Raw genomic sequence first — 26256 nt, forward strand, 5'->3', positions numbered from 1 at the left:
TCACAGAACACAAAGAAGTTTCTCAGAAAGCTTCTTTCTCTTTGTTATCGGAGGATATTTCCTTTGGCCCTATAGTCTTCAAAGGGATCCGAAATATCTGTTCTCAGATTCCACAGAAATAAGGCTAGCAAAGAGATCCACGAAATACAGATGTAACTTTGTGAGTGGAAGTCACATATCACAGAGTAGTTTCTCAGAAAGCTTCTTTCCAGATTTCATCGGAGGATATTTCCTTTTTCACCATAGCCCTCTATGGGCTTCCAAATTTCACTTTGCCAATTCCACAAGAACTGTCTTAGCGAAAGGCTTCTCGAGGGGAAAGCTGTAACTCTGTGAGATGATTTCACAGAACACAAAGAAGTTTCTCAGAAAGCTTGTTTCTCTTTGTTATGGGAGGATATTTCCTTTGGCCCTATATTCTTCAAAGGGATTCTAAATATCTGCTTTCAGATTCCACAGAAATAAGGCTAGCAAAGAGATCCACGAAATACAGAAGTAACTCTGTGAGTGGAAGTCACATATAACAGAGCAGTTTCTCAGAAAGCTTCTTTCCAGATTTCATCTGAGGATATTTCCTTTTTCACCACAGCCCTCTATGGGCTTCAAAATATCACTTTGACAATTCCACAAGAACTATCTTAGCGAAAGGCTTCTTGAGGGGAAAGCTGTAACTCTGTGAGATGATTTCACAGAACACAAAGAAGTTTCTCAGAAAGCTTCTTTCTCTTTGTTATCGGAGGATATTTCCTTTGGCCCTATAGTCTTCAAAGGGATCCGAAATATCTGTTCTCAGATTCCACAGAAATAAGGCTAGCAAAGAGATCCACGAAATACAGATGTAACTCTGTGAGTGGAAGTCACATATCACAGAGCAGTTTCTCAGAAATCTTCTTTCCAGATTTCATCGGAGGATATTTCCTTTTTCACCATAGCCGTCTATGGGCTTCCAAATATCACTTTGCCAATTCCACAAGAACTGTCTTAGCGAAAGGCTTCTTGAGGGGAAAGCTGTAACACTGTGAGATCATTTCACAGAACACAAAGAAGTTTCTCAGAAAGCTTCTTTCTGTTTGTTATCGGAGGATATTTCCTTTGGCCCTATAGTCTTCAAAGGGATCCGAAATATCTGTTCTCAGATTGCACAGAAATAAGGCTAGCAAAGAGATCCACGAAATACAGATGTAACTCTGTGAGTGGAAGTCACATATCACAGAGCAGTTTCTCAGAAAGCTTCTTTCCAGATTTCATCGGAGGATATTTCCTTTTTCACCATAGCCCTCTATGGGCTTCCAAATATCACTTTGCCAATTCCACAAGAACTGTCTTAGCGAAAGGCTTCTTGAGGGGAAAGCTGTAACTCTGTGAGATGATTTCACAGAACGCAAAGAAGTTTCTCAGAAATCTTCTTTCTCTTTGTTATGGGAGGATATTTCCTTTGGCCCTATAGTCTTCAAAGTGATCCGAAATATCTGCTTTCAGATTCCACAGAAATAAGGCTACCAAAGAGATCCACGAAATACAGCTGTAACTCTGTGAGTGGAAGTCACATATCACAGAGCAGTTTCTCAGAAAGCTTCTTTCCAGATTTCATCTGAGGATATTTCCTTTTTCACCATAGCCCTCTATGGGCTTCCAAATATCACTTTGTCAATTCCACAAGAACTGTCTTAGCGAAAGGCTTGTTGAGGGGAAAGCTGTAACTCTGTGAGATGATTTCACAGAACACAAAGAAGTTTCTCTGAAAGCTTCTTTCTCTTTGTTATCGGAGGATATTTCCTTTGGCCTATAGTCTTCAAAGGGATCTGAAATATCTGTTCTCAGATTCCACAGAAATAAGGCTAGCAAAGAGATCCACGAAATACAGATGTAACTCTGTGAGTGGAAGTCACATATCACAGAGCAGTTTCTCAGAAAGCTTCTTTCCAGATTTCATCGGAGGATATTTCCTTTTTCACCATAGCCCTCTATGGGCTTCCAAATATCACTTTGCCAATTCCACAAGAACTGTCTTAGCGAAAGGCTTCTTGAGGGGAAAGCTGTAACTCTGTGAGATGATTTCACAGAACACAAAGAAGTTTCTCAGAAAGCTTCTTTCTCTTTGTTATGGGAGGATATTTCCTTTGGCCCTATAGTCTTCAAAGGGATTCTAAATATCTGCTTTCAGATTCCACAGAAATAAGGCTAGCAAAGAGATCCACGAAATACAGATGTAACTCTGTGAGTGGAAGTCACATATCACAGAGCAGTTTCTCAGAAAGCTTCTTTCCAGATTTCATCGGAGGATATTTCCTTTTTCACCATAGCCGTCTATGGGCTTCCAAATCTCACTTTGCCAATTCCACAAGAACTGTCTTAGGGAAAGGCTTCTTGAGGGGAAAACTGTAACTCTGTGAGATGATTTCACAGAACACAAAGAAGTTTCTCAGAAAGCTTCTTTCTCTTTGTTATCGGAGGATATTTCCTTTGGACCTACAGTCTTCAAAGGGATCCGAAATATCTGTTCTCAGATTCCACAGAAATAAGGCTAGCAAAGAGATCCACGAAATACAGATGTAACTCTGTGAGTGGAAGTCACATTTCACAGAGCAGTTTCTCAGAAATCTACTTTCCAGATTTCATCGGAGGATATTTCCTTTTTCACCATAGCCCTCTATGGGCTTCCAAATATCACTTTGCCAATTCCACAAGAACTGTCTTAGCGAAAGGCTTCTTGAGGGGAAAGCTGTAACTCTGGGAGATGATTTCACAGAACACAAAGAAGTTTCTCAGAAAGCTTCTTTCTCTTTGTTATGGGAGGATATTTCCTTTGACCCTATAGTCTTCAAAGGGATTCTAAATATCTGCTTTCAGATTCCACAGAAATAAGGCTACCGAAGAGATCCACGAAATACAGATGTAACTCTGTGAGTGGAAGTCACATATCAAAGAGCAGTTTCTCAGAAAGCTTCTTTCCAGATTTCATCGGAGGATATTTCCTTTTTCACCATAGCCCTCTATGGGCTTCCAAATAACACTTTGCCAATTCCACAAGAACTGACTTAGCGAAAGGCTTCTTGAGGGGAAAGCTGTAACTCTGTGAGATGATTTCACAGAACACAAAGAAGTTTCTCAGAAAGCTTCTTTCTCTTTGTTATGGGAGGATATTTCCTTTGGCCCTATATTCTTCAAAGGGATTCTAAATATCTGCTCTCAGATTCCACAGAAATAAGGCCAGCAAGGAGATCCAGAAAACACAGATGTAACTCTGTGAGTGGAAGTCACATATCACAGAGCAGTTTCTCAGAAAGCTTCTTTCCAGATTTCATTGGAGGATATTTCCTTTTTCACGATAGCCCTCTATGGGCTTCCAAATATCACTTTGCCAATTCCACAATACCTGTCTTAGCGAAAGCCTTCTGAGGGGAAAGCTGTAACTCTGTGAGATGATTTCACAGAACACAAAGAAGTTTCTCAGAAAGCTTCTTTCTCTTCGTTGTCGCAGGATATTTCCTTTGGCCCTATAGTCTTCAAAGGGATCCGAAATATCTGTTCTCAGATTCCACAGACATAAGGCTAGCAAAGAAATCCACGAAATACAGATGTAACTCTGTGAGTGGAAGTCAAATATCACAGAGCAGTTTCTCAGAAAGCTTCTTGCCAGATTACATCGGAGGATATTTCCTTTTTCACCATAGACGTCTAAGGGCTTCCAAATATCACTTTGCCAATTCCACAAGAACTGTCTTAGCGAAAGGCTTCTTGAGGGGAAAGCTGCAACTCTGTGAGATGATTTCACAGAACACAAAGAAGTTTCTCAGAAAGCTTCTTTCTCTTTGTTATGGGAGGATATTTCCTTTCGACCTATAGTCTTCAAAGGGATTCTAAATATCTGCTTTCAGATTCCACAGAAATAAGGCTAGCAAAGAGATCCACGAAATACAGATGTAACTCTGTGAGTGGAAGTCACATATCACAGAGCAGTTTCTCAGAAAGCTTCTTTCCAGATTTCATCGGAGGATATTTCCTTTTTCACCATAGCCCTCTATGGGCTTCCAAATATCACTTTGCCAATTCCACAAGAACTGTCTTAGCGAAAGGCTTCTTGAGGGGAAAGCTGTAACTCTGTGAGATGATTTCACAGAACACAAAGAAGTTTCTCAGAAAGCTTCTTTCTCTTTGTTATGGGAGGATATTTCCTTTGGCCCTATAGTCTTCAAAGGGATCCGAAATATCTGTTCTCAGATTCCACAGAAATAAGGCTAGCAAAGAGATCCACGAAATACAAATGTAACTCTGTGAGTGGAAGTCACATATCACAGAGCAGTTTCTCAGAAAGCTTCTTTCCAGATTTCATCTGAGGATATTTCCTTTTTCACCATAGCCCTCTATGGGCTTCCAAATATCACTTTGCCAATTCCACAGGAACTGTCTTAGCGAATGGCTTCTTAACGGGAAAGCTGTAACTCTGTGAGATGATTTCACAGAACGCAAAGAAGTTTCTCAGAAAGCTTCTTTCTCTTTGTTATCGGAGGATATTTCCTTTGGCCCTATAGTCTTCAAAGGGATTCTAAATACCTGTACTCAGATTCCACAGAAATAAGGCTAGCAAAGAGATCCACGAAATACAGATGTAACTCTGTGAGTGGAAGTCACATATCACAGAGCAGTTTCTCAGAAAGCTTCTTTCCAGATTTCATCGGAGGATATTTCCATTTTCACCATAGCCCTCTATGGGCTTCCAAATATCACTTTGCCAATTCCACAAGAACTGTCTTAGCGAAAGCCTTCTGAGGGGAAAGCTGTAACTCTGTGAGATGATTTCACAGAACACAAAGAAGTTTCTCAGAAAGCTTCTTTCTCTTTTTTATCGGAGGATATTTCCTTTGGACCTATAGTCTTCAAAGGGATCCGAAATATCTGTTCTCAGATTCCACGGAAATAAGGCTAGCAAAGAGATCCTCGAAATAGAGATGTAACTCTGTGAGTGGAAGTCCCGTATCACAGAGCAGTTTCTCAGAAAGCTTCTTTCCAGATTTCATCGGAGGATATTTCCTTTTTCACCATAGCCGTCTATGGGCTTCCAAATATCACTTTGCCAATTCCACAAGATCTGTCTTAGCGAAAGGCTTCTTGAGGGGAAAGCTGTAACTCTGTGAGATGATTTCACAGAACACAAAGAAGTTTCTCAGTAAGCTTCTTTCTCTTTGTTATCGGAGGATATTTCCTTTGGCCCTATAGTCTTCAAACAGATCCGAAATATCTGTTCTCTGAGTCCACAGAAATAAGGCTAGCAAAGAGATCCACGAAATACAGATGTAACTCTGTGAGTGGAAGTCACATATCACAGAGCAGTTTCTCAGAAAGCTTCTTTCCAGATTTCATCAGAGGATATTTCCTTTTTCACCATAGCCGTCTATGGGCTTCCAAATATCACTTTGCCAATTCCACAAGATCTGTCTTAGCGAAAGGCTTCTTGAGGGGAAAGCTGTAACTCTGTGAGATGATTTCACAGAACACAAAGAAGTTTCTCAGTAAGCTTCTTTCTCTTTGTTATCGGAGGATATTTCCTTTGGCCCTATAGTCTTCAAACAGATCCGAAATATCTGTTCTCTGATTCCACAGAAATAAGGCTAGCAAAGAGATCCACGAAATACAGATGTAACTCTGTGAGTGGAAGTCACATATCACAGAGCAGTTTCTCAGAAAGCTTCTTTCCAGATTTCATTGGAGGATATTTCCTTTTTCACCATAGCCCTCTATGGGCTTCCAAATATCACTTTGCCAATTCCACAAGAACTGTCTTAGCGAAAGGCTTCTTGAGGGGAAAACTGTAACTCTGTGAGATGATTTCACAGAACACAAAGAAGTTTCTCAGAAAGCTTCTTTCTCTTTGTTATCGGAGGATATTTCCTTTGGCCCTATAGTCTTCAAAGGGATCCGAAATATCTGTTCTCAGATTCCACAGAAATAAGGCTAGCAAAGAGATCCAGGAAATACAGATGTAACTCTGTGAGTGGAAGTCACATATCACAGAGCAGTTTCTCAGAAAGCTTCTTTCCAGATTTCATCGGAGGATATTTCCTTTGTCACCATAGCCCTCTATGGGCTTCCAAATATCACTTTGCCAATTCCACAAGAACTGTCTTAGCGAAAGGCTTCTTGAGGGGAAAGCTGTAACTCTGTGAGATGATTTCACAGAACACAAAGAAGTTTCTCAGAAAGCTTCTTTCTCTTTGTTATCGGAGGATATTTCCTTTGGCCCTATAGTCTTCAAAGGGATCCGAAATATCTGTTCTCAGATTCCACAGAAATAAGGCTAGCAAAGAGATCCACGAAATACAGATGTAACTTTGTGAGTGGAAGTCACATATCACAGAGTAGTTTCTCAGAAAGCTTCTTTCCAGATTTCATCGGAGGATATTTCCTTTTTCACCATAGCCCTCTATGGGCTTCCAAATTTCACTTTGCCAATTCCACAAGAACTGTCTTAGCGAAAGGCTTCTCGAGGGGAAAGCTGTAACTCTGTGAGATGATTTCACAGAACACAAAGAAGTTTCTCAGAAAGCTTGTTTCTCTTTGTTATGGGAGGATATTTCCTTTGGCCCTATATTCTTCAAAGGGATTCTAAATATCTGCTTTCAGATTCCACAGAAATAAGGCTAGCAAAGAGATCCACGAAATACAGATGTAACTCTGTGAGTGGAAGTCACATATAACAGAGCAGTTTCTCAGAAAGCTTCTTTCCAGATTTCATCTGAGGATATTTCCTTTTTCACCACAGCCCTCTATGGGCTTCAAAATATCACTTTGACAATTCCACAAGAACTATCTTAGCGAAAGGCTTCTTGAGGGGAAAGCTGTAACTCTGTGAGATGATTTCACAGAACACAAAGAAGTTTCTCAGAAAGCTTCTTTCTCTTTGTTATGGGAGGATATTTCCTTTGGCCCTATAGTCTTCAAAGGGATTCTAAATATCTGCTTTCAGATTCCACAGAAATAAGGCTAGCAAAGAGATCCACGAAATACAGATGTAACTCTGTGAGTGGAAGTCACATATCACAGAGCAGTTTCTCAGAAAGCTTCTTTCCAGATTTCATCGGAGGATATTTCCTTTTTCACCATAGCCGTCTATGGGCTTCCAAATATCACTTTGCCAATTCCACAAGAACTGTCTTAGGGAAAGGCTTCTTGAGGGGAAAACTGTAACTCTGTGAGATGATTTCACAGAACACAAAGAAGTTTCTCAGAAAGCTTCTTTCTCTTTGTTATCGGAGGATATTTCCTTTGGACCTATAGTCTTCAAAGGGATCCGAAATATCTGTTCTCAGATTCCACAGAAATAAGGCTAGCAAAGAGATCCACGAAATACAGATGTAACTCTGTGAGTGGAAGTCACATTTCACAGAGCAGTTTCTCAGAAATCGACTTTCCAGATTTCATCGGAGGATATTTCCTTTTTCACCATAGCCCTCTATCGGCTTCCAAATATCACTTTGCCAATTCCACAAGAACTGTCTTAGCGAAAGGCTTCTTGAGGGGAAAGCTGTAACTCTGGGAGATGATTTCACAGAACACAAAGAAGTTTCTCAGAAAGCTTCTTTCTCTTTGTTATGGGAGGATATTTCCTTTGACCCTATAGTCTTCAAAGGGATTCTAAATATCTGCTTTCAGATTCCACAGAAATAAGGCTACCAAAGAGATCCACGAAATACAGATGTAACTCTGTGAGTGGAAGTCACTTATCACAGAGCAGTTTCTCAGAATGCTTCTTTCCAGATTTCATCGGAGGATATTTCCTTTTTCACCATAGCCCTCTACGGGCTTCCAAATATCACTTTGCCAATTCCACAAGAACTGTCTTCGCGAAAGGCTTCTTCAGGGGAAAGCTGTAACTCTGTGAGATGATTTCACAGAACACAAAGAAGTTTCTCAGAAAGCTTCTTTCTCTTTGTTTTCGGAGGATATTTCCTTTGGCCCTATAGTCTTCAAAGGGATCCGAAATATCTGTTCTCAGATTCCACAGAAATAAGGCTAGCAAAGAGATCCACGAAATACAGATGTAACTCTGTGAGTGGAAGTCACATATCACAGAGCAGTTTCTCAGAAAGCTTCTTTCCAGGTTTCATCGGAGGATATTTTCTTTTTCACCGTAGCCCTCTATGGGCTTCCAAATATCACTTTGCCAATTCCACAAGAACTGTCTTAGCGAAAGGCTTCTTGAGGGGAAAGCTGTAACTCTGTGAGATGATTTCACAGAACACAAAGAAGTTTCTCAGAAAGCTTCTTTCTCTTTGTTATGGGAGGATATTTCCTTTGGCCCTATAGTCTTCAAAGGGATTCTAAATATGTGCTTTCAGATTCCACAGAAATAAGGCTAGCAAAGAGATCCACGAAATACAGATGTAACTCTGTGAGTGGAAGTCACATATCACAGTGCAGGTTCTCAGAAAGCTTCTTTCCAGATTTCATCGGAGGATATTTCCTTTTTCACCATAGCCCTCTACGGGCTTCCAAATATCACTTTGCCAATTCCATAAGAACTGTCTTAGCCAAAGGCTTCTTGAGGGGAAAGCTGTAACTCTGTGAGATGATTTCACAGAACATAATGAAGTTTCTCAGAAAGCTTCTTTCTCTTTGTTATGAGAGGATATTTCCTTTGGCCCTATAGTCTTTAAAGGGATCCGAAATATCTGTTCTCAGATTCCACAGAAATAAGGCTAGCGAAGAGATCCAGGAAATACAGATGTATCTCTGTGAGTGGAAGTCACATATCACAGAGCAGTTTCTCAGAATGCTTCTTTCCAGATTTCATCGGAGGATATTTCCTTTTTCACCATAGCCCTCTATGGGAGTCCAAATATCACTTTGCCAATTCCACAAGAACTGTCTTAGCGAAAGGCTTCTTGAGGGGAAAGCTGTAACTCTTTGAGATGATTTCACAGAACACAAAGAAGTTTCTCAGAAAGCTTCTTTCTGTTTGTTATCGGAGGATATTTCCTTTGGCCCTATAGTCTTCAAAGGGATCCGAAATATCTGTTCTCAGATTCCACAGAAATAAGGCTAGCAAAGAGATCCACGAAATACAGATGTAACTCTGTGAGTGGAAGTCACATATCACAGAGCAGTTTCTCAGAAAGCTTCTTTCCAGATTTCATCGGAGGATATTTCCTTTTTCACCATAGCCCTCTATGGGCTTCCAAATATCACTTTGCCAATTCCACAAGAACTGTCTTAGCGAAAGGCATCTTGAGGGGAAGGCTGTAACTCTGTGAGATGATTTCACAGAACACAAAGAAGTTTCTCAGAAATCTTCTTTCTCTTTGTTATGGGAGGATATTTCCTTTGGCCCGATAGTCTTCAAAGGGATTCTAAATATCTGCTTTCAGATTCCACAGAAATAAGGCTACCAAAGAGATCCACGAAATACAGATGTAACTCTGTGAGTGGAAGTCACATATCACAGAGCAGTTTCTCAGAAAGCTTCTTTCCAGATTTCATCTGAGGATATTTTATTTCTTACCATAGCCCTCCGTGGGCTTCCAAATATCACTTTGCCAATTCCACAAGAACTGTCTTAGCGAAAGGCTTCTTGAGGGGAAAGCTGTAACTCTGTGAGATGATTTCACAGAACACAAGGAAGTTTTTCTGAAAGCTTCTTTCTCTTTGTAATCGGAGGATATTTCCTTTGGCCTATAGTCTTCAAAGGGATCCGAAATATCTGTTCTCAGATTCCACAGAAATAAGGCTAGCAAAGAGATCCACGAAATACAGATGTAACTCTGTGAGTGGAAGTCACATATCACAGAGCAGTTTCTCAGAAAGCTTCTTTCCAGATTTCATCGGAGGATATTTCCTTTTTCACCATAGCCGTCTATGGGCTTCCAAATATCACTTTGCCAATTCCACAAGAACTGTCTTAGCGAAAGGCTTCTTGAGGGGAAAGCTGTAACTCTGTGAGATGATTTCACAGAACACAAAGAAGGTTCTCAGAAAGCTTCTTTCTCTTTGTTATCGGAGGATATTTCCTTTGGCCCTATAGTCTTCAAAGGGATCCGAAATATCTGTTCTCAGATTCCACAGAAATAAGGCTAGCAAAGAGATCCACGAAATACAGATGTAATTCTGTGAGTGGAAGTCACATATCACAGAGCAGTTTCTCAAAAAGCTTCTTTCCAGATTTCATCGGAGGATATTTTCTCTTTCACCATAGCCCTCTATGGGCTTCCAAATATCACTTTGCCAATTCCACAAGAACTGTCTTAGCGAAAGGCTTCTTGAGGGGAAAGCTGTAACTCTGTGAGATGATTTCACAGAACACAAAGAAGTTTCTCAGAAAGCTTCTTTCTCTTTGTTATGGGAGGATATTTCCTTTGGCCCTATAGTCTTCAAAGGGATTCTAAATATGTGCTTTCAGATTCCACAGAAATAAGGCTAGCAAAGAGATCCAGGAAATACCGATGTAACTCTGTGAGTGGAAGTCACATATCACAGTGCAGGTTCTCAGAAAGCTTCTTTCCAGATTTCATCGGAGGATATTTCCTTTTTCACCATAGCCCTCTACGGGCTTCCAAATATCACTTTGCCAATTCCACAAGAACTGTCTTAGCGAAAGGCTTCTTGAAGGGAAAGCTGTAACTCTGTGACATGATTTCACAGAACATAGAGAAGTTTCTCAGAAAGCTTCTTTCTCTTTGTTATGAGAGGATATTTCCTTTGGCCCTGTAGTCTTTAAAGGGATCCGAAATATCTGTTCTCAGATTCCACAGAAATAAGGCTAGCAAAGAGATCCAGGAAATACAGATGTATCTCTGTGAGTGGAAGTCACATATCACAGAGCAGTTTCTCAGAATGCTTCTTTCCAGATTTCATCGGAGGATATTTCCTTTTTCACCATAGCCCTCTATGGGCTTCCAAATATCACTTTGCCAATTCCACAAGAACTGTCTCAGCGAAAGGCTTCTTGAGGGGAAAGCTGTAACTCTGTGAGATGATTTCACAGAACACAAAGAAGTTTCTCAGAAAGCTTCTTTCTCTTTGTTATCGGAGGATATTTCCTTTGGCCCTATAGTCTTCAAAGGGATCCGAAATATCTGTTCTCAGATTCCACAGAAATAAGGCTAGCAAAGAGATCCACGAAATACAGATGTAATTCTGTGAGTGGAAGTCACATATCACAGAGCAGTTTCTCAGAAAGCTTCTTTCCAGATTTCATCGGAGGATATTTTCTCTTTCACCATAGCCCTCTATGGGCTTCCAAATATCACTTTGCCAATTCCACAAGAACTGTCTTAGCGAAAGGCTTCTTGAGGGGAAAGCTGTAACTCTGTGAGATGATTTCACAGAACACAAAGAAGTTTCTCAGAAAGCTTCTTTCTCTTTGTTATGGGAGGATATTTCCTTTGGCCCTATAGTCTTCAAAGGGATTCTAAATATGTGCTTTCAGATTCCACAGAAATAAGGCTAGCAAAGAGATCCAGGAAATACCGATGTAACTCTGTGAGTGGAAGTCACATATCACAGTGCAGGTTCTCAGAAAGCTTCTTTCCAGATTTCATCGGAGGATATTTCCTTTTTCACCATAGCCCTCTACGGGCTTCCAAATATCACTTTGCCAATTCCACAAGAACTGTCTTAGCGAAAGGCTTCTTGAAGGGAAAGCTGTAACTCTGTGACATGATTTCACAGAACATAGAGAAGTTTCTCAGAAAGCTTCTTTCTCTTTGTTATGAGAGGATATTTCCTTTGGCCCTGTAGTCTTTAAAGGGATCCGAAATATCTGTTCTCAGATTCCACAGAAATAAGGCTAGCAAAGAGATCCAGGAAATACAGATGTATCTCTGTGAGTGGAAGTCACATATCACAGAGCAGTTTCTCAGAATGCTTCTTTCCAGATTTCATCGGAGGATATTTCCTTTTTCACCATAGCCCTCTATGGGCTTCCAAATATCACTTTGCCAATTCCACAAGAACTGTCTTAGCGAAAGGCTTCTTGAGGGGAAAGCTGTAACTCTGTGAGATGATTTCACAGAACACAAAGAAGTTTCTCAGAAAGCTTCTTTCTCTTTGTTATCGGAGGATATTTCCTTTGGCCCTATAGTCTTCAAAGGGATCCGAAATATCTGTTCTCAGATTCCACAGAAATAAGGCTAGCAAAGAGATCCACGAAATACAGATGTAACTCTGTGAGTGGAAGTCACATATCACAGAGCAGTTTCTCAGAAAGCTTCTTTCCAGATTTCATCGGAGGATATTTCCTTTTTCACCATAGCCCTCTAGGGGCTTCCAAATATCACTTTGCCAATTCCACAAGAACTGTCTTAGCGAAAGGCTTCTTGAGGGGAAAGCTGTAACTCTGTGAGATGATTTCACAGAACACAAAGAAGTTTCTCAGAAATCTTCTTTCTCTTTGTTATGGGAGGATATTTCCTTTGGCCCTATAGTCTTCAAAGGGATTCTAAATATCTGCTTTCGGATTCCACAGAAATAAGGCTAGCAAAGAGATCCACGAAATACAGATGTAACTCTGTGAGTGGAAGTCACATATCACAGAGCAGTTTCTCAGAAAGCTTCTTTCCAGATTTCATCTGAGGATATTTCCTTTATCACCATAGCCCTCTATGGGCTTCCAAATATCACTTTGCCAATTCCACAAGAACTGTCTTAGCGAAAGGCTTCTTGAGGGGAAAGCTGTAACTCTGTGAGATGATTTCACAGAACACAAAGAAGTTTCTCTGAAAGCTTCTTTCTCTTTGTTATCGGAGGATATTTCCTTAGGCCTATAGTCTTCAAAGGGATCCGAAATATCTGTTCTCAGATTCCACAGAAATAAGGCTAGCAAAGAGATCCACGAAATACAGATGTATCTCTGTGAGTGGAAGTCACATATCACAGAGCAGTTTCTCAGAAAGCTTCTTTCCAGATTTCATCGGAGGATATTTCCTTTTTCACCATAGCCCTCTATGGGCTTCCAAATATCACTTTGCCAATTCCACAAGAACTGTCTTAGCGAAAGGCTTCTTGAGGGCAAAGCTGTAACTCTGTGAGATGATTTCACAGAACCAAAGAAGTTTCTCAGAAAGCTTCTTTCTCTTTGTTATGGGAGGATATTTCCTTTGGCCCTATAGTCTTCAAAGGGATCCGAAATATCTGTTCTCAGATTCCACAGAAATAAGGCTAGAAAGAGATCCACGAAATACAGATGTAACTCTGTGAGTGGAAGTCACATATCACAGAGCAGTTTCTCAGAAAGCTTCTTTCCAGATTTCATCGGAGGATATTTCCTTTTTCACCATAGCCCTCTATGGGCTTCCAAATATCACTTTGCCAATTCCACAAGAACTGTCTTAGCGAAAGGCTTCTTGAGGGCAAAGCTGTAACTCTGTGAGATGATTTCACAGAACACAAAGAAGTTTCTCAGAAAGCTTCTTTCTCTTTTTTATGGGAGGATATTTCCTTTGGCCCTATAGTCTTCAAAGGGATTCTAAATATCTGCTCTCAGATTCCACAGAAATAAGGCTAGCAAAGAGATCCACGAAATACAGATGTAACTCTGTGAGTGGAAGTCACATATCACAGAGCAGTTTCTCAGAAAGCTTCTTTCCAGATTTCATCGGAGGATATTTCCTTTTTCACCATAGCTTTCTATGGGCTTCCAAATATCACTTTGCCAATTCCACAAGAACTGTCTTAGCGAAAGGCTTCTTGAGGGCAAAGCTGTACTCTGTGAGATGATTTCACAGAACACAAAGAAGTTTCTCAGAAAGCTTCTTTCTCTTTGTTATGGGAGGATATTTCCTTTGGACCTATAGTCTTCAAATGGATCCGAAATATCTGTTCTCAGATTCCACAGAAATAAGGCTAGCAAAGAGATCCACGAAATACAGATGTAACTCTGTGAGTGGAAGTCACATATCACAGAGCAGTTTCTCAGAAAGCTTCTTTCCAGATTTCATCGGAGGATATTTCCTTTTTCACCATAGCCCTCTATGGGCTTCCAAATATCACTTTGCCAATTCCACAAGAACTGTCTTAGCGAAAGGCTTCTTGAGGGCAAAGCTCTAACTCTGTGAGATGATTTCACAGAACACAAAGAAGTTTCTCAGAAAGCTTCTTTCTCTTTGTTATGGGAGGATATTTCCTTTGGACCTATAGTCTTCAAAGGGATCCGAAATATCTGTTATCAGATTCCACAGAAATAAGGCTAGCAAAGAGATCCACGAAATACAGATGTAACTCTTTGAGTGGAAGTCACATATCACAGAGCAGTTTCTCAGAAAGCTTCTTTCCAGATTTCATCAGAGGATATTTCCTTTTTCACCATAGCCCTCTATGGGCTTCCAAATATCACTTTGCCAATTCCACAAGAACTGTCTTAGCGAAAGGCTTCTTGAGGGGAAAGCTGTTACTCTGTGAGATGATTTCACAGAACACAAAGAAGTTTCTCAGAAAGCTTCTTTCTCTTTGTTATGGGAGGATATTTCTTTTGGCCTTATAGTCTTCAAAGGGATTCCAAATATCTGCTTTCAGATTCCACAGAAATAAGGCTAGCAAAGAGATCCACGAAATACAGATGTAACTCTGTGAGTGGAAGTCACATATCACAGAGCAGTTTCTCAGAAAGCTTCTTTCCAGATTTCATCTGAGGATATGTCCTTTTCCCCATAGCCCTCTATGGGCTTCCAAATATCACTTTGCCAATTCCACAAGAACTGTCTTAGCGAAAGGCTTCTTGAGGGGAAAGCTGTAACTCTGTGAGATGATTTCACAGAACACAAAGAAGTTTCTCAGAAAGCTTCTTTCTCTTTGTTATCGGAAGATATTTCCTTAGGCCCTATAGTCTTCAAAGGGATTCGAAATATCTGTTCTCAGATTCCACAGAAATAAGGCTAGCAAAGAGATTCACGAAATACAGATGTAACTCTGTGAGTGGAAGTCACATATCACAGAGCAGTTTCTCAGAAAGCTTCTTTCCAGATTTCATCGTAGGATATTTACTTTTTCACCATAGCCCTCTATGGGCTTCCAAATATCACTTTTCCAATTCCACAAGAACTGTCCTAGCGAAAGGCTTCTTGAGGGGAAAGCTGTAACTCTGTTAGATGATTTCACAGAACACAAAGAAGTTTCTCAGAAAGCTTCTTTCTCTTTGTTATGGGAGGATATTTCCTTTGGCCCTATCGTCTTCAAAGGGATTCTAAATATCTGCTCTCAGATTCCACAGAAATAAGGCTAGCAAAGAGATCCACGAAATACATATGTAACTCTGTGAGTGGAAGTCACATATCACAGAGCAGTTTCTCAGAAAGCTTCTTTCCAGATTTCATCGGAGGATATTTCCTTTTTCACCATAGCACTCTATGGGCTTCCAAATATCACTTTGCCAATTCCACAAGAACTGTCTTAGCGAAAGGCTTCTTGAGGGCAAAGCTGTACTCTGTGAGATGATTTCACAGAACACAAAGAAGTTTCTCAGAAAGCTTCTTTCTCTTTGTTATGGGAGGATATTTCCTTTGGACCTATAGTCTTCAAAGGGATCCGAAATATCTGTTCTCAGATTCCACAGAAATAAGGCTAGCAAAGAGATCCACGAAATACAGATGTAACTCTGTGAGTGGAAGTCACATATCACAGAGCAGTTTCTCAGAAAGCTTCTTTCCAGATTTCATCGGAGGATATTTCCTTTGTCACCATAGCCCTCTATGGGCTTCCAAATATCACTTTGCCAATTCCACAAGAACTGTCTTAGCGAAAGGTTTCTTGAGGGGAAAGCTGTAACTCTGTGAGATGATTTCACAGAACACAAAGAAGTTTCTCAGAAAGCTTCTTTCTCTTTGTTATGGGAGGATATTTCTTTTGGCCTTATAGTCTTCAAAGGGATTCCAAATATCTGCTTTCAGATTCCACAGAAATAAGGCTAGCAAAGAGATCCACGAAATACAGATGTAACTCTGTGAGTGGAAGTCACATATCACAGAGCAGTTTCTCAGAAAGCTTCTTTCCAGATTTCATCTGAGGATATGTCCTTTTCCCCATAGCCCTCTATGGGCTTCCAAATATCACTTTGCCAATTCCACAGGAACTGTCTTAGCGAAAGGCTTCTTGAGGGGAAAGCTGTAACTCTGTGAGATGATTTCACAGAACACAAAGAAGTTTCTCAGAAAGCTTCTTTCTCTTTGTTATCGGAAGATATTTCCTTAGGCCCTATAGTCTTCAAAGGGATTCGAAATATCTGTTCTCAGATTCCACAGAAATAAGGCTAGCAAAGAGATTCACGAAATACAGATGTAACTCTGTGAGTGGAAGTCACATATCACAGAGCAGTTTCTCAGAAAGCTTCTTTCCATATTTCATCGTAGGATATTTCCTTTTTCACCATAGCCCTCTATGGGCTTCCAAATATCACTTTTCCAATTCCACAAGAACTGTCATAGCGAAAGGCTTCTTGAGGGGAAAGCTGTAACTCTGTGAGATGATTTCACAGAACACAAAGAAGTTTCTCAGAAAGCTTCTTTCTCTTTGTTATGGGAGGATATTTCCTTTGGCCCTATCGTCTTCAATGGGATTCTAAATATCGGCTTTCAGATTCCACAAAAATAAGGCTAGCAAAGGGATCCACGAAATACAGATGTAACTCTGTGAGTGGAAGTCACATATCACAGAGCAGTTTCTCAGAAAGCTTCTTTCCAGATTTCATCGGAGGATATTTCCTTTTTCACCATAGCCCTCTATGGGCTTCCAAATATCACTTTGCCAATTCCACAAGAACTGTGTTAGCGAAAGGCTTCTTGAGGGGAAAGCTGTAACTCTGTGAGATGATTTCACAGAACACAAAGAAGTTTCTCAGAAAGCTTCTTTCTCTTTGTTATGGGAGGATATTTCCTTTGGACCTATAGTCTTCAAAGGGATCCGAAATATCTGTTCTCAGATTCCACAGAAATAAGGCTAGCAAAGAGATCCACGAAATACAGATGTAACTCTGTGAGTGGAAGTCACATATCACAGAGCAGTTTCTCAGAAAGCTTCTTTCCAGATTTCATCGGAGGATATTTCCTTTTTCACCATAGCCCTCTATGGGCTTCCAAATATCACTTTGCCAATTCCACAAGAACTGTCTTAGCGAAAGGCTTCTTGAGGGGAAAGCTGTAACTCTGTGAGATGATTTCACAGAACACAAAGAAGTTTCTCAGAAAGCTTCTTTCTCTTTGTTATGGGAGGATATTTCTTTTGGCCTTATAGTCTTCAAAGGGATTCCAAATATCTGCTTTCAGATTCCACAGAAATAAGGCTAGCAAAGAGATCCACGAAATACAGATGTAACTCTGTGAGTGGAAGTCACATATCACAGAGCAGTTTCTCAGAAAGCTTCTTTCCAGATTTCATCTGAGGATATGTCCTTTTTCACCATAGCCCTCTATGGGCTTCCAAATATCACTTTGCCAATTCCACAAGAACTGTCTTAGCGAAAGGCTTCTTGAGGGGAAAGCTGTAACTCTGTGAGATGATTTCACAGAACACAAAGAAGTTTCTCAGAAAGCTTCTTTCTCTTTGTTATCGGAAGATATTTCCTTAGGCCCTATAGTCTTCAAAGGGATTCGAAATATCTGTTCTCAGATTCCACAGAAATAAGGCTAGCAAAGAGATTCACGAAATACAGATGTAACTCTGTGAGTGGAAGTCACATATCACAGAGCAGTTTCTCAGAAAGCTTCTTTCCAGATTTCATCGTAGGATATTTCCTTTTTCACCATAGCCCTCTATGGGCTTCCAAATATCACTTTTCCAATTCCACAAGAACTGTCATAGCGAAAGGCTTCTTGAGGGGAAAGCTGTAACTCTGTGAGATGATGTCACAGAACACAAAGAAGTTTCTCAGAAAGCTTCTTTCTCTTTGTTATGGGAGGATATTTCCTTTGGCCCTATAGTCTTCAAGGGCATTCTAAATATCTGCTTTCAGATTCCACAAAAATAAGGCTAGCAAAGGGATCCACGAAATACAGATGTAACTCTGTGAGTGGAAGTCACATATCACAGAGCAGTTTCTCAGAAAGCTTCTTTCCAGATTTCATCGGAGGATATTTCCTTTTTCACCATAGCTTTCTATGGGCTTCCAAATATCACTTTGCCAATTCCACAAGAACTGTCTTAGCGAAAGGCTTCTTGAGGGCAAAGCTGTAACTCTGTGAGATGATTTCACAGAACACAAAGAAGTTTCTCAGAAAGCTTCTTTCTCTTTGTTATCGGAGGATATTTCCTTTGGCCCTATAGTCTTCAAAGGGATCCGAAATATCTGTTCTCAGATTCCACAGAAATAAGGCTAGCAAAGAGATCCACGAAATACAGATGTAACTCTGTGAGTGGAAGTCACATATCACAGAGCAGTTTCTCAGAAAGCTTCTTTCCAGATTTCATCGGAGGATATTTCCTTTTTCACCATAGCCCTCTAGGGGCTTCCAAATATCACTTTGCCAATTCCACAAGAACTGTCTTAGCGAAAGGCTTCTTGAGGGGAAAGCTGTAACTCTGTGAGATGATTTCACAGAACACAAAGAAGTTTCTCAGAAATCTTCTTTCTCTTTGTTATGGGAGGATATTTCCTTTGGCCCTATAGTCTTCAAAGGGATTCTAAATATCTGCTTTCGGATTCCACAGAAATAAGGCTACCAAAGAGATCCACGAAATACAGATGTAACTCTGTGAGTGGAAGTCACATATCACAGAGCAGTTTCTCAGAAAGCTTCTTTCCAGATTTCATCTGAGGATATTTCCTTTATCACCATAGCCCTCTATGGGCTTCCAAATATCACTTTGCCAATTCCACAAGAACTGTCTTAGCGAAAGGCTTCTTGAGGGGAAAGCTGTAACTCTGTGAGATGATTTCACAGAACACAAAGAAGTTTCTCTGAGAGCTTCTTTCTCTTTGTTATCGGAGGATATTTCCTTAGGCCTATAGTCTTCAAAGGGATCCGAAATATCTGTTCTCAGATTCCACAGAAATAAGGCTAGCAAAGAGATCCACGAAATACAGATGTATCTCTGTGAGTGGAAGTCACATATCACAGAGCAGTTTCTCAGAAAGCTTCTTTCCAGATTTCATCGGAGGATATTTCCTTTTTCACCATAGCCCTCTATGGGCTTCCAAATATCACTTTGCCAATTCCACAAGAACTGTCTTAGCGAAAGGCTTCTTGAGGGCAAAGCTGTAACTCTGTGAGATGATTTCACAGAACACAAAGAAGTTTCTCAGAAATCTTCTTTCTCTTTGTTATGGGAGGATATTTCCTTTGGCCCTATAGTCTTCAAAGGGATTCTAAATATCTGCTTTCGGATTCCACAGAAATAAGGCTACCAAAGAGATCCACGAAATACAGATGTAACTCTGTGAGTGGAAGTCACATATCACAGAGCAGTTTCTCAGAAAGCTTCTTTCCAGATTTCATCTGAGGATATTTCCTTTATCACCATAGCCCTCTATGGGCTTCCAAATATCACTTTGCCAATTCCACAAGAACTGTCTTAGCGAAAGGCTTCTTGAGGGGAAAGCTGTAACTCTGTGAGATGATTTCACAGAACACAAAGAAGTTTCTCTGAAAGCTTCTTTCTCTTTGTTATCGGAGGATATTTCCTTAGGCCTATAGTCTTCAAAGGGATCCGAAATATCTGTTCTCAGATTCCACAGAAATAAGGCTAGCAAAGAGATCCACGAAATACAGATGTATCTCTGTGAGTGGAAGTCACATATCACAGAGCAGTTTCTCAGAAAGCTTCTTTCCAGATTTCATCGGAGGATATTTCCTTTTTCACCATAGCCCTCTATGGGCTTCCAAATATCACTTTGCCAATTCCACAAGAACTGTCTTAGCGAAAGGCTTCTTGAGGGCAAAGCTGTAACTCTGTGAGATGATTTCACAGAACACAAAGAAGTTTCTCAGAAAGCTTCTTTCTCTTTGTTATGGGAGGATATTTCCTTTGGCCCTATAGTCTTCAAAGGGATCCGAAATATCTGTTCTCAGATTCCACAGAAATAAGGCTAGAAAGAGATCCACGAAATACAGATGTAACTCTGTGAGTGGAAGTCACATATCACAGAGCAGTTTCTCAGAAAGCTTCTTTCCAGATTTCATCGGAGGATATTTCCTTTTTCACCATAGCCCTCTATGGGCTTCCAAATATCACTTTGCCAATTCCACAAGAACTGTCTTAGCGAAAGGCTTCTTGAGGGCAAAGCTGTAACTCTGTGAGATGATTTCACAGAACACAAAGAAGTTTCTCAGAAAGCTTCTTTCTCTTTTTTATGGGAGGATATTTCCTTTGGCCCTATAGTCTTCAAAGGGATTCTAAATATCTGCTCTCAGATTCCACAGAAATAAGGCTAGCAAAGAGATCCACGAAATACAGATGTAACTCTGTGAGTGGAAGTCACATATCACAGAGCAGTTTTTCAGAAAGCTTCTTTCCAGATTTCATCGGAGGATATTTCCTTTTTCACCATAGCTTTCTATGGGCTTCCAAATATCACTTTGCCAATTCCACAAGAACTGTCTTAGCGAAAGGCTTCTTGAGGGCAAAGCTGTACTCTGTGAGATGATTTCACAGAACACAAAGAAGTTTCTCAGAAAGCTTCTTTCTCTTTGTTATGGGAGGATATTTCCTTTGGACCTATAGTCTTCAAATGGATCCGAAATATCTGTTCTCAGATTCCACAGAAATAAGGCTAGCAAAGAGATCCACGAAATACAGATGTAACTCTGTGAGTGGAAGTCACATATCACAGAGCAGTTTCTCAGAAAGCTTCTTTCCAGATTTCATCGGAGGATATTTCCTTTTTCACCATAGCCCTCTATGGGCTTCCAAATATCACTTTGCCAATTCCACAAGAACTGTCTTAGCGAAAGGCTTCTTGAGGGCAAAGCTCTAACTCTGTGAGATGATTTCACAGAACACAAAGAAGTTTCTCAGAAAGCTTCTTTCTCTTTGTTATGGGAAGATATTTCCTTTGGACCTATAGTCTTCAAAGGGATCCGAAATATCTGTTATCAGATTCCACAGAAATAAGGCTAGCAAAGAGATCCACGAAATACAGATGTAACTCTTTGAGTGGAAGTCACATATCACAGAGCAGTTTCTCAGAAAGCTTCTTTCCAGATTTCATCAGAGGATATTTCCTTTTTCACCATAGCCCTCTATGGGCTTCCAAATATCACTTTGCCAATTCCACAAGAACTGTCTTAGCGAAAGGCTTCTTGAGGGGAAAGCTGTAACTCTGTGAGATGATTTCACAGAACACAAAGAAGTTTCTCAGAAAGCTTCTTTCTCTTTGTTATGGGAGGATATTTCTTTTGGCCTTATAGTCTTCAAAGGGATTCCAAATATCTGCTTTCAGATTCCACAGAAATAAGGCTAGCAAAGAGATCCACGAAATACAGATGTAACTCTGTGAGTGGAAGTCACATATCACAGAGCAGTTTCTCAGAAAGCTTCTTTCCAGATTTCATCTGAGGATATGTCCTTTTCCCCATAGCCCTCTATGGGCTTCCAAATATCACTTTGCCAATTCCACAAGAACTGTCTTAGCGAAAGGCTTCTTGAGGGGAAAGCTGTAACTCTGTGAGATGATTTCACAGAACACAAAGAAGTTTCTCAGAAAGCTTCTTTCTCTTTGTTATCGGAAGATATTTCCTTAGGCCCTATAGTCTTCAAAGGGATTCGAAATATCTGTTCTCAGATTCCACAGAAATAAGGCTAGCAAAGAGATTCACGAAATACAGATGTAACTCTGTGAGTGGAAGTCACATATCACAGAGCAGTTTCTCAGAAAGCTTCTTTCCAGATTTCATCGTAGGATATTTACTTTTTCACCATAGCCCTCTATGGGCTTCCAAATATCACTTTTCCAATTCCACAAGAACTGTCCTAGCGAAAGGCTTCTTGAGGGGAAAGCTGTAACTCTGTTAGATGATTTCACAGAACACAAAGAAGTTTCTCAGAAAGCTTCTTTCTCTTTGTTATGGGAGGATATTTCCTTTGGCCCTATCGTCTTCAAAGGGATTCTAAATATCTGCTCTCAGATTCCACAGAAATAAGGCTAGCAAAGAGATCCACGAAATACATATGTAACTCTGTGAGTGGAAGTCACATATCACAGAGCAGTTTCTCAGAAAGCTTCTTTCCAGATTTCATCGGAGGATATTTCCTTTTTCACCATAGCACTCTATGGGCTTCCAAATATCACTTTGCCAATTCCACAAGAACTGTCTTAGCGAAAGGCTTCTTGAGGGCAAAGCTGTACTCTGTGAGATGATTTCACAGAACACAAAGAAGTTTCTCAGAAAGCTTCTTTCTCTTTGTTATGGGAGGATATTTCCTTTGGACCTATAGTCTTCAAAGGGATCCGAAATATCTGTTCTCAGATTCCACAGAAATAAGGCTAGCAAAGAGATCCACGAAATACAGATGTAACTCTGTGAGTGGAAGTCACATATCACAGAGCAGTTTCTCAGAAAGCTTCTTTCCAGATTTCATCGGAGGATATTTCCTTTGTCACCATAGCCCTCTATGGGCTTCCAAATATCACTTTGCCAATTCCACAAGAACTGTCTTAGCGAAAGGTTTCTTGAGGGGAAAGCTGTAACTCTGTGAGATGATTTCACAGAACACAAAGAAGTTTCTCAGAAAGCTTCTTTCTCTTTGTTATGGGAGGATATTTCTTTTGGCCTTATAGTCTTCAAAGGGATTCCAAATATCTGCTTTCAGATTCCACAGAAATAAGGCTAGCAAAGAGATCCACGAAATACAGATGTAACTCTGTGAGTGGAAGTCACATATCACAGAGCAGTTTCTCAGAAAGCTTCTTTCCAGATTTCATCTGAGGATATGTCCTTTTCCCCATAGCCCTCTATGGGCTTCCAAATATCACTTTGCCAATTCCACAGGAACTGTCTTAGCGAAAGGCTTCTTGAGGGGAAAGCTGTAACTCTGTGAGATGATTTCACAGAACACAAAGAAGTTTCTCAGAAAGCTTCTTTCTCTTTGTTATCGGAAGATATTTCCTTAGGCCCTATAGTCTTCAAAGGGATTCGAAATATCTGTTCTCAGATTCCACAGAAATAAGGCTAGCAAAGAGATTCACGAAATACAGATGTAACTCTGTGAGTGGAAGTCACATATCACAGAGCAGTTTCTCAGAAAGCTTCTTTCCATATTTCATCGTAGGATATTTCCTTTTTCACCATAGCCCTCTATGGGCTTCCAAATATCACTTTTCCAATTCCACAAGAACTGTCATAGCGAAAGGCTTCTTGAGGGGAAAGCTGTAACTCTGTGAGATGATTTCACAGAACACAAAGAAGTTTCTCAGAAAGCTTCTTTCTCTTTGTTATGGGAGGATATTTCCTTTGGCCCTATCGTCTTCAATGGGATTCTAAATATCGGCTTTCAGATTCCACAAAAATAAGGCTAGCAAAGGGATCCACGAAATACAGATGTAACTCTGTGAGTGGAAGTCACATATCACAGAGCAGTTTCTCAGAAAGCTTCTTTCCAGATTTCATCGGAGGATATTTCCTTTTTCACCATAGCCCTCTATGGGCTTCCAAATATCACTTTGCCAATTCCACAAGAACTGTGTTAGCGAAAGGCTTCTTGAGGGGAAAGCTGTAACTCTGTGAGATGATTTCACAGAACACAAAGAAGTTTCTCAGAAAGCTTCTTTCTCTTTGTTATGGGAGGATATTTCCTTTGGACCTATAGTCTTCAAAGGGATCCGAAATATCTGTTCTCAGATTCCACAGAAATAAGGCTAGCAAAGAGATCCACGAAATACAGATGTAACTCTGTGAGTGGAAGTCACATATCACAGAGCAGTTTCTCAGAAAGCTTCTTTCCAGATTTCATCGGAGGATATTTCCTTTTTCACCATAGCCCTCTATGGGCTTCCAAATATCACTTTGCCAATTCCACAAGAACTGTCTTAGCGAAAGGCTTCTTGAGGGGAAAGCTGTAACTCTGTGAGATGATTTCACAGAACACAAAGAAGTTTCTCAGAAAGCTTCTTTCTCTTTGTTATGGGAGGATATTTCTTTTGGCCTTATAGTCTTCAAAGGGATTCCAAATATCTGCTTTCAGATTCCACAGAAATAAGGCTAGCAAAGAGATCCACGAAATACAGATGTAACTCTGTGAGTGGAAGTCACATATCACAGAGCAGTTTCTCAGAAAGCTTCTTTCCAGATTTCATCTGAGGATATGTCCTTTTTCACCATAGCCCTCTATGGGCTTCCAAATATCACTTTGCCAATTCCACAAGAACTGTCTTAGCGAAAGGCTTCTTGAGGGGAAAGCTGTAACTCTGTGAGATGATTTCACAGAACACAAAGAAGTTTCTCAGAAAGCTTCTTTCTCTTTGTTATCGGAAGATATTTCCTTAGGCCCTATAGTCTTCAAAGGGATTCGAAATATCTGTTCTCAGATTCCACAGAAATAAGGCTAGCAAAGAGATTCACGAAATACAGATGTAACTCTGTGAGTGGAAGTCACATATCACAGAGCAGTTTCTCAGAAAGCTTCTTTCCATATTTCATCGTAGGATATTTCCTTTTTCACCATAGCCCTCTATGGGCTTCCAAATATCACTTTTCCAATTCCACAAGAACTGTCATAGCGAAAGGCTTCTTGAGGGGAAAGCTGTAACTCTGTGAGATGATGTCACAGAACACAAAGAAGTTTCTCAGAAAGCTTCTTTCTCTTTGTTATGGGAGGATATTTCCTTTGGCCCTATAGTCTTCAAGGGCATTCTAAATATCTGCTTTCAGATTCCACAAAAATAAGGCTAGCAAAGGGATCCACGAAATACAGATGTAACTCTGTGAGTGGAAGTCACATATCACAGAGCAGTTTCTCAGAAAGCTTCTTTCCAGATTTCATCGGAGGATATTTCCTTTTTCACCATAGCTTTCTATGGGCTTCCAAATATCACTTTGCCAATTCCACAAGAACTGTCTTAGCGAAAGGCTTCTTGAGGGCAAAGCTGTACTCTGTGAGATGATTTCACAGAACACAAAGAAGTTTCTCAGAAAGCTTCTTTCTCTTTGTTATGGGAGGATATTTCCTTTGGACCTATAGTCTTCAAATGGATCCGAAATATCTGTTCTCAGATTCCACAGAAATAAGGCTAGCAAAGAGATCCACGAAATACAGATGTAACTCTGTGAGTGGAAGTCACATATCACAGAGCAGTTTCTCAGAAAGCTTCTTTCCAGATTTCATCGGAGGATATTTCCTTTTTCACCATAGCCCTCTATGGGCTTCCAAATATCACTTTGCCAATTCCACAAGAACTGTCTTAGCGAAAGGCTTCTTGAGGGGAAAGCTGTAACTCTGTGAGATGATTTCACAGAACACAAAGAAGTTTCTCAGAAAGCTTCTTTCTCTTTGTTATGGGAGGATATTTCTTTTGGCCTTATAGTCTTCAAAGGGATTCCAAATATCTGCTTTCAGATTCCACAGAAATAAGGCTAGCAAAGAGATCCACGAAATACAGATGTAACTCTGTGAGTGGAAGTCACATATCACAGAGCAGTTTCTCAGAAAGCTTCTTTCCAGATTTCATCGGAGGATATTTCCTTTTTCACCATATCCCTCTAGGGGCTTCCAAATATCACTTTGCCAATTCCACAAGAACTGTCTTAGCGAAAGGCTTCTTGAGGGGAAAACTGTAACTCTGTGAGATGATTTCACAGAACACAAAGAAGTTTCTCAGAAAGCTTCTTTCTCTTTGTTATCGGAAGATATTTCCTTTGCCTCTATAGTCTTCAAAGGGATTCGAAATATCTGTTCTCAGATTCCACAGAAATAAGGCTAGCAAAGAGATTCACGAAATACAGATGTAACTCTGTGAGTGGAAGTAACATATCACAGAGCAGTTTCTCAGAAAGCTTCTTTCCAGATTTCATCGGAGGATATTTCCTTTTTCACCATAGCCCTCTATGGGCTTCCAAATATCACTTTGCCAATTCCACAAGAACTGTCTTAGCGAAAGGCTTCTTGAGGGCAAAGCTCTAACTCTGTGAGATGATTTCACAGAACACAAAGAAGTTTCTCAGAAAGCTTCTTTCTCTTTGTTATGGGAGGATATTTCCTTTGGACCTATAGTCTTCAAAGGGATCCGAAATATCTGTTATCAGATTCCACAGAAATAAGGCTAGCAAAGAGATCCACGAAATACAGATGTAACTCTTTGAGTGGAAGTCACATATCACAGAGCAGTTTCTCAGAAAGCTTCTT

Source organism: Macaca mulatta, chromosome 12, assembly GCF_049350105.2.
Source record: "Macaca mulatta isolate MMU2019108-1 chromosome 12, T2T-MMU8v2.0, whole genome shotgun sequence".
In the NCBI taxonomy this organism is placed as follows: Eukaryota; Metazoa; Chordata; class Mammalia; order Primates; family Cercopithecidae; genus Macaca; species Macaca mulatta.